General features: G+C 31.1%; 1 pseudogene; it reads right to left on the minus strand.

Annotated features, from left to right (window-relative positions):
* Positions 1-298: 298 nt before the first annotated feature.
* LOC131638007 (protein SULFUR DEFICIENCY-INDUCED 1-like) lies at positions 299-10373 on the minus strand (annotated as a pseudogene).

The following is a 10373-nucleotide window of genomic DNA, read 5'->3' on the forward strand; positions in this document are numbered from 1 at the left end:
TATGTTTGCACCCTTAATTATGTTTGTCCATTTTTTGCAGAAAGAACTAAACAAGATAGACATGTCTCTTTACTATCCCTAGTTGTTTAATTTATTAAAAAATTAATAATTTTTTATTATAAATAAGACTAAAAAGAATAATATTTGTAAAAGTACAAAAAGTAAGAGAAACACGATAAGTTATAAAAACAACATCGTGAAATTAAATAATATATAACACTAATTGCAATTTTTAGTGATGTTGCTGAGTGGTGGGACTATACTTTTGGACACTTTTGGAATAACACCAGCCAGCCCCTCCAACTATAAAATCTGAGCATACTATAGCAGCATATTTACTTGATGTTTTACTATAATTTCTACTATTACTTTGACATCTTCTTTTATTGTATGATATCCAGGCTAAGCGGATCCATCTTGTTGATGATTGGATCTTTGTTGTTGTTGATTATTCGATTCCATATGAATTATCGGGAAAATCAACAATCGCTACCGGTAAGAAAGGCAATGAGCTTTGGGTCTCTATTGAAGAAGGCATAAGCCAAGTTGCTTGGCTTGTTCAGTATTCCCTTGTGGATCTTACTAGAGGTGTTAGGGAGGAAATTTATATGAGGAATTGCCAATTGGTCCCTAAAAGAAGATATTTCCTCAAAGATGGGAAGTCTTCTTGACCTAATTGAACTCCATACATTAAGCAGTCCATCAATTCCCTTCACAAGATCATCATCAAGACCTAAATCATCCATAAACTTAGGTTGTGGCAAGTTTGCATTTAGCTCTATAAGCAATTCCTCAGCTCTATTTTGAAACTTGATTTCATCTGATCCTTGAAGCTTTCCTTGCAAAACTTGTTCAAGAACTGAATAGGCTTCTTCATAACGAGATTGCCTCATTAAGCATAAGGCCAAGTTTAAAGCCTTGTTGGCATCAGCATCTATCATCTGGGCTTTCTTGAAAACTACCTCAGCCATCATGTAGTTTGTCTTTTGCATGTAGGCCCAGCCCATGTTTCCCTATATCATCAATCATCAATTAATATAAGCAGCAATAATCTAAGCAAATAGAAAAGATTGGAATGTTAGATAAAAGGTGAATGATGTAATTACCAATAATCTTGCAGTTTCTTGCTTGATTGAAACTTGGAACTTTTTGCCATGAGAGCGAGCTCTCTTGGTAGTTCTTCCGTTAAAAGCCTCTCCTTGATAGATAAGTCTTAGTTTTTTTTTTCAATAAATCAATTTGTTCCTCTACTCTTCCACATTTCTGTTTAATTTCCTAAGAACTATATTAGATTCATCCATATCATACACTTGTTTGATTAGGCAAATTAATCTTTATTATCAATTGACATTTTAAGATTACTCATTTCCATATTTCTGTCTTAGGACACTAACTTAATCTAACACGTAAGAATTAAAACTGTTAAATTGATAATTGTGTCGGATCATCAATTTCTTGTGTTTGTGCTCTAATAAATTTTTGTGTTACCTGTGTCAGACCATTAGTGTTTTTTGTGTCATGTAAATCAATCTGACACGTATTAATTTAACTTATTAATTGTGGCAGACCATTTGTGTTTTTGTTCAATATCTATATGCATTATCATCAATCAAGTGATTCTTGAGAATGCTTAGAACAAAAACCTATAAAAGATGTGATGGTTTCAATAGCTTCTTCTATCTAATTGCTCCATCACAATTGATAATTTATGATTAACAATTTTCATCATATTTTTGACTTAGGACATTGACTGTACTCTGAGAAGTATTAATTAAAATTGTGACCATCCATTTATGTGCTCTGTTAAATTACTATGACATATTAACCCAATTTATTACTTTTGTCAGACTATAAATCTCTGTGTTATATATTTGTGCTCTCCTAAATCACTTTAAAATTATTTGTGTACCATAAATGTCTGTGTTAAAATTATTATATGTGTCAGACAGACCATAAATGTCTGTGTTTTGTATCTGTGTTTTCTAAATCACTTTAAAATTATTATCTGTGTCAGGCAGATAAATGTCTGTATTCTGTATCTCTCCTAAATCACTTTAAAATTATTACTTGGGTCAGACCATTTGTGTTTTGCTTAGTATTTATATCTATGCTATTATAAATAAATTAGTTATTTACCTATGAAACATTGTATAAAAATACCTTGTATAGATCAAGAAGAACATTATCAAGTGATTCTTAGAGCAAAATGCTCTAAAAGATTTGATGGCTTCAATAGCTTCTTCGGTTCTATCTAATTGTTTCATCACAAATATCCTTCACAGCACTATCCACTTTGTCTCCAGCATTAATCGCCTTCCAAAAGTACACTATAGCTGCTTCTGGATCTTTATCCACCAACTGAATTCATACACATTCATATCATTATTCAATATTAAACCTTAAATATATATTTTCATATATAATTAAGATTTTATAGAAAAATCTACATTAAAAAAATACTTAAAGAAAAAAGATTTCTTTACAACTTTTCTTCAAGACACTAATTCCTTCCGTTTTCTCTCACAAAAGATAGATACTCTTTGTTTTGAAGGCACATGCATGCACCTTATGATGTAGACGGAAGAGAATCACTGAAGAAAATGAGGGGTCTGGTTTATATCCAAAAGATGCAACCTGAGAGACTTTGTCAAATATCTTCCTTGAAAAGGTCTTGGTTCATATCCACCTTGAGGACAAGGTCTATGTCCATGGAAATAGGGATGTTAAAGGCCAAACACAATCCAATGAAAAGAATCTTCAGGTTGGGCCTATAGCCCAAGTGAAAGACAAAAGAGTTCCATAGACTCCCAAATGGTGGGAGGAGTATAAGAAGCAATAGACTAATTCTAGCAGGTCACAGCTATACTTTCAGTTAGAGAAAATCACTGACTCATTAGAGAGCTTGTTAGGACTTTGGCTTTACATAGAATAATTATAATGTTATTGGACAGAATAATTATAAATCACACTGCAATTACGGTCTGATGCGGATGCAGAGGCTACCGCATCAATAATTTTGCAGTTGCGGACCACACTTTAAAATCATGAGAGACACTATGAAACCACAAAATTTATCCATGAATTTGTGATTGATCTCTCAAAGTAGATCCACGACAAAACAAAGTCAAGCATTAAAGTTATGAAGTTTTAAAGGGGAAGATGAAAGGGACACTTGGGCATAATATATACAAAGGATTGACACAAAAGAAGAATATTCTAGACGTCAATGAGAACTAAATAGATGAATTATGATCCAAAATTAACAAATCAATTAATTTAAGTAGCAATAATCTATAATCAAAAAGAAAAGATTGGAATGTTAGATAAAAAGCGAAAGATTGGAGGAATGAGAGCGAGCCGTCTTTGTAGTCCTTCCATTAAAGGCCTCTCCATGATAGATAAGTCTTAGTTTTTTTTTAAAATAAATCAATTTGCTCCTCTACTCTTCCACATTTTTGATTAATTTCCTAAGAACAATATTAAAAATTCATTCATTTCATACACTTGTTTGATTAAGCAAATTAATCTTTATTAATAATTGACATTTTAAGATTAATCATTTCTATGTTTCAGTTTTAGGACCATTAAAATTGTTAATTGTGTCATGATTGACAATTTAAAATTAACCGTTTTCATATTTCTAGGACATTGATTTAACTCTTACACGTATTAACTTAATTTATTATTTTTGTCAGACATTTATAAATGTCCGTTGTCGCCTCGGTTTTTTTGGGATGCGAACTGACTCTTCTTTTATTTTTTGAGTTGTGAAAATCAGAGAGTCGCCACCGACTTTTATTTTATCCAATTAAGGAAAGGTTTATAAAAGAAACAGAAAAAGACCTTAAAGAGATTTTGGGTTCGGGGGTAGGTTATACAAAGGGGAGGTGTTAGCACCCTTTGTATCCATGGTTATCCATGGGCTCTTAATTGCTTAGCTCACTTGTTTGAATCGTTTGTCTTGCTTTGAAATGCTTGTATGTGGTTTTAAATATTTTGTAAAGAGTTAACTTTGTAATGATCCTTGTGCGGATGTATACAAAGTGTTTATCTTTCGAAAGATGTTTTGACGGTTTAAAAAAGATTTTTAACTTCGTAATGATCCTTGTTTGGATATATACAAAGTGTAGTCTTTTGAAAGTTTGTTTTGAAAAAACAGTGATGTGTAAGAACTTTTGTTGTTTTTGATTGAGCAAGCAATTAGGAGGTATACCCTAAGTTTATAAGGTTCTTTCCTATTTCTTTAGAAAAATTTTCTTGACTGGATACAGAAGAAAAATTTGAATTGTATTTGAAACAGTAAGATTTGATTTTGAAAAGAGTAACAGAGGGATTACCCTAAGAGGTGCAAATGTGATTGTGTTTTACTTTCAGATATGTTATCTTTGAGATTAGTGATCTAGCGCTTCAATTTTATTCTTGTCATACATGCAGTTTTATATGTACAGGAATTAAAGTGCGGGAATGTAAAATGCGGAAAGTAAATCTACGCTATTACATCGATTGTGCGAGAAATGTAAACTACGTTATTTACATGAATTTGACAACCTATACACTTATCTATGAATTTAAATTGCAATAAGATAAAGGGGAAATATTTTTGGATTTTTGGATGGTTGATTTTAATTAAAATTAAGGCATAATTAATTTAATTAAAAGGTCAAAAATTTAGAAATAAAATTTAAACCTAAAAAATTAAGTCCAAAATATGTCTAAGTTGCTTGTTAATTAATTTTAAAATAAAATTAATTTTTGTGATTTTTTTGAAATTGTTTTTGAGATTATTAAGTTAATTAACACATAATTATACACATAAATTAAACTTAAAGAGAAAAATATTCTAAATATGTACAAAATTAGTTTATAATATATAAACTTAATTTAATAAAAAGAAAATATTTGTTTTGATTTTTTTTTGATAGGTTAAAAATAGTTAAAATGAAAATATATGAATATATATTGATTAATTAAACAAAATATTTTAATTATAAGGGAAAATGAAATATTTTTATGTCAAAAATTGAATTTCCATTTTATCAAATTAATGGTAAAAAGAAAATATTTTTTTGGGTTTTATGATTGGTTGTTTTTAAATTAAATGCAAAAACTAAAATGATTTAATTAAATTAAACAGCGGGGTGTATTTAGCAGTTTGAAGATGAACTGATTTTAGTTCAAAAATGCATATGGGCCAGAAACCAGGGGTGTGAATAACAATACGCACAGGCCCAGTCTGATTCAGTTTTTTATAATTTTTTGAAGTCTTTGCGTGGGACCCAGTGGCAACGCACGAACCAATCACCAGCGGAGAGAGACTTGGACTTGGTTGACTGACGAATCAGAAGGCTCCATCACGCCACGCAAGCCAGTCAGCAAACTTAGAGATCGTTGACCGCCGGAACAGTGAGTTCGGGTCTTCTTCTCCGGCTAGGTCATCTCTCCACCTGTAAAAATAGGTCAAATAAATACCAAAGGAGGACCCTACCCCCCTAAATCGAGGTCTGGGAATCCATTGGTGATGTTAGTTTGTCTTGAAACGGCCTGGTTCAGGAGATTCGAAGAAGAATTTGAACACACGGTTAGCAATGGAAACCTATGTTCTGGACGTTAGAGCTCTCATGCTAGGGTTCAAACCTGACCTAATGATCATTATAAACTCAACCATAACCGTTAGACATGATAACAATGCATAAATGAAGAGTTTGAATTCAATGAAAATTTACCAAACCGGAGAGTGATGGAACTCGAGTTTCAGGTCCTTATGAACTTGGCTATTGATCCAAACTTACTCAAACAAGTCCCAGGAGATGATTTATGGACTTGGTTTGCTTTGAAACTAGCTGCAAAATCAAACACGAAAATTAAAGTTTTTTGTGATTTTTTTTAGTTTAAGGGTGTATTTCTGGGCTATGATCTCGTGTGTCCTATTGCTGATAGTCTCCAAGTCATTTATAAGCAATATGAGTGCTGAAATCTTAAGCTACCAAGCTCTTGAGTGTCTTTGAACTTTTGATTTTTTTAATAATAAAAACTTTGAATTTCTTGGCCATGGCTTTAATTTTCTTCACCCCTCTTGCCATAGGTCTTCTGTACCTCTATGCTGCAGAACTTGGATCAAACTTGGTGACTCAAGCTAAGGACAAAAGCCTTGAATCATTATCTTGAACCATTTCTTTTTTAATTTAACTTTAAATGAAATAAAATTAAATTAAAAAAGAAATAAAAATGTCATGGGCCTAATTTTGGTCGTGGGAGCCCTTTAACATCAATAGAAACATGTTTGGATCATGAATGCTTGGCCTCTTTTGGAAAAAACAATTTTGATCAATGCTAGTTTCATGCATTTTCCAAAAATAGCCAACTTCAACAAGGCATAATTCCCTCAATTTTGATCATATGAAGGAGTTCTTGTACTTTTTAGAAACCTCAAGATGTCCTCTACAAGCTACTTTGGAAGCTTTTTTGCATTTGGAGAAATTATCTTGATGTTATGGGCTTTGACAAAAAACTGCTTTTTGTTGACTTTGAAAATGACCTGTAATGTCTTGGCTCATATTTTCCAAATGGTAAATCCAATGACCATGGGACCAATTTCATTTGAAATATAATTGAATTTAATTCAAAATAAGCTTTGGTTGAAATTTTTCGGATGAACGAGGAGAGAGTTATGGCCGGTCAAAGTTTAGTTGACTTTTTAGGAGAAAACCCTAATTTTGAAACTTAGATTTTGTCGATTTCTGAACTTTTCTTGATGAATTATGATCAACCATTGATCAAATGATAAATATTTTGACAAAATATGGATGTTGACAAAAAATTTCATTTTTTGACTGTCTGTTGACTTTTCGGTCAAACTGGTCGTCTGTTGACTGTGCGTCCGAGCGAATCGAAGTTTGAAAATTTGTCTGGTGGTACTTTGAGACATATGGAGATCCATGAAATCCATTTGAGGTCTCAAAAAACTTGTTCTCCTGAAAAAAACAAAAACCCTAGTTAGGGACTGTTTGTGTAGGAGATAGTTAAGCGTACCTAATTTTTGTGCAGTGTTGAGTCTCTGCTGATCATGTGATTATCAGAAGACTTCTAGAACAAAAATCTTGGAATTTTGAAATGCAAAAGATTGACTTGACTGATGGTACAAACACGGAGAATCGTGCTGTCAGCGGGTTTGACTGTTAACTGGCTGTCTGGGCATTAACGTAACAGTTAAAGTGAAAACTTTAACAGTTAAAGTTAATTTTTTCTTTTTGCTTTTGTTGTGTTAATGGTGAAAATTATTTACATGAGTTGTTAGAAAAACACAAACATAATAAATAAATAAAATATACCGTACGCGAACGAAATTACTGATAATAATCTTGAGAAGGATTTAATGCACAGAAAAATAAATATTTAACTAGCAATAAACACACATAATATTATCTCGATAATTAAGCGACGGTACAACAGATAGTACAATATTTAATACTGACAGTACAAGTATTACATAATATAATGAACAGTACGACAAATATAATGAACTGTACGTTATTTAAAAGCGAAAGATACGACAAACTTTAAGTATGACGATTAAAAACCCATGCTATAAACAACAATATATAGATGTACGGGAGTGCAAGCATCCCAGGTCCGTATTTTTCAGGACTATGCAGACAGAAAAAAGACATGATCACCGTAAAAACAGTGATGACCATAAGAAAAAACGTATCCACCCATTTTGCCATTTTTTGTCGGGGAAGAAGAGGAAATAATTATGAGATAGTATGATAGAAATTTGGGAGATGAGCGAAATTTGATGTGAGATTTTATGGAAAAAATGAGGGGTATTTATAGAGTGAAAAGAAGGATGGAGACGTTGGGGAATGAAGTGATACCGTACAAAAAAGGAAAGTTTGAGTGGTAGTAGGATTTGAAAGAAAGTGTATGGAATAAAGTTAGGATTTGATTTGAAAGAAAGAGATTTGAAAAGAAAGGAAGAGATTTGAAAATAATATAGTACAAAAAATTAGTGGGAAACAAAAAACCAATAATAATTTAATTGTTACCAGTACAGTCTGAATCCCTGGACTCTGTGCCTGCAAAATTTGATTCTGTACCAATTGCGTCAGTATTATTTATCTGAAAATAAATCTCAAATAAACAGCGTATGAAGTGATAAACAGTATTTGGCGTTTGTGTAAGAATAAATTCAACAGCGAACCAAAATACCGTATAAAAATATTCTAAAAAACTGAGTATTCATAAAATCAGGATATTTATGAAATAAAATCCAAGATTATATGAAACTCCCAATTTTTAGACAAAAGTCTGTTGCCTTCTCTCTGAAAAAAGATGCGGGCAAATTTTGGGGTATAACATCCATGTTCTTTTTGTCAGATCATAAATGTCTGTGTTCTGTATTTGTGCTCTCCTAAATCACTTTAAAATTATAATTACTATAACATACTCCCTCCATTCTACAATGAGTGACTCAGTCCACCATTTCACAGAGATTAAGAAAAGGAGTTAAAAGTAAGAGAGAATAATATTTTTACTATATTACCCTTATTATGTATTGAGAATGATGAAATTTTTATTAGCTAGAGGGTAAAATTTGAGAAAGTGTATTGGAAATTGAAATGGGTCATTTATTTTGGGACGTCATTTTATTCCAAATGAATCACTCATTCTCATTGTGGGACGGGGGGGTATTAACTTAATTTATTACTTTTGTCCGATCATAAATGTTTGTGTTCTATATCTATGTTCTCCTAAATCACTTTAAAATTATTATCTGTGTCAAATAGACCATAAATGTCTATGTTCTGTATTTGTGCTCTCCTAAATCACTTTAAAATTATTATTTGTGTCACACAGACCATAAATATCTGTGTTTTATATTTGTGCTCTCAAATGTCTGTGTTCTGTAGCTGTGCTCTCCTAAATTACTTTAAAATTATTATCTTTGTCAGATAGACCATAAATATATGTGTTCTGTATCTGTGCTCTCCTAAATCACTTTAAAATTATCATCTGTGTCAGACCATTAGTGTGTTTTTTGTTGTGTAAATCAATCTAAGGTACTATTAATTAAACTTATTAATTGTGTCGGACCAATTTATATTGTGTCAGACCATTTTGTATTTTAGTTCTGAATCTCTGCTATGATAAATAGATTAGTAAGTACCTATGAAACATTGTATAAAAATAAATAGCTTGTAAAGATCGAGAAAAACATTATCAAGTGATTCTTGAGAATGCTTAGAGCAAAAACCTCTATGAGATTTGATGGCTTCAATAGCTTCTTCGGTTCTACCTAAATAGAGATTTATCATCACATAACTAGAACATGATTTATTTATTAAATTATAGATACAAACAAACCTTATTTATTAAATATTATACTAGGATATAATAGTAAAAGTATAGTTCATATGATTTGATAGGTTTAAGTCTGAGGTGGCATGTATAATTTTCAATTTTGTATTTTGTATATAAGTCCGACCTAAATTTTCTTATATGATTAATCGTACTTGTTAAAATCATTGAGGCTTAGACCCAAAATAAATATTAATCTTTTACAAAAACTACTGTTTTTCAAGGGTGGGAAAATAGTTCTCTAAAAACTTTATTTATAAGATAAAGAAAGATTACACTAGTATATACTTTTCATTAAATTGTGTTTTCTTATAATCCCTGTTAAAAAACTGTTAGAATTTAGATCTTGAAATATAATTTTTTTTCTCTGTAATCAACGCTAATTTTATAATTTGTCTTTATATAACATTTCTTCTATAATAAAATTCTTAAAATATAAGTAAAATAGTTAAAACAAATTAAATGTTTATTGTCTAAACTTTAAACTAGATATATTAATAACAAATTAAATGTTTATTGTCGAACCCGAGACACAAACTTCATAGTTAAACGCCTTTCCACTGCGCTGTAAGTATTTCATGAACATTATTTTAACATAAAATATATATAATATTTTAACATTATAGTTCAAAAAGCGCATCAATCAAAATTTTGAGACCTGTTTTTTTAGGTTCTGGGCTGTAGGCTTGGTTGCCGTGACCTTAGGCCGGCCCTAGTTCTATTTATAAAATTATTAACTGTGTCAGACCATTAATATTGTGTTCTGTATTTGTGCTATTTTAAATCATTCTAAAATTATTACCTATGTTAGACCATTAGTGTTTTTTTGTGTTGTGTAAATTAATCTGGTATTAATTTAACTTATTACTTGTGTCACACCATTTATATTTTGTTCAATATCTATATACAGTATCATCAAGTGATTCTTGAGAATGCTTAGAGCAAAAATCTCTAAAAGAATTGATGCCTTCAATAGCTTCTTCGGTTCTATCTAATTGCTTCATCACAACAGCCAT

The sequence above is a fragment of the Vicia villosa genome, unplaced genomic scaffold, assembly GCF_029867415.1.
Source record: "Vicia villosa cultivar HV-30 ecotype Madison, WI unplaced genomic scaffold, Vvil1.0 ctg.002142F_1_1, whole genome shotgun sequence".
In the NCBI taxonomy this organism is placed as follows: Eukaryota; Viridiplantae; Streptophyta; class Magnoliopsida; order Fabales; family Fabaceae; genus Vicia; species Vicia villosa.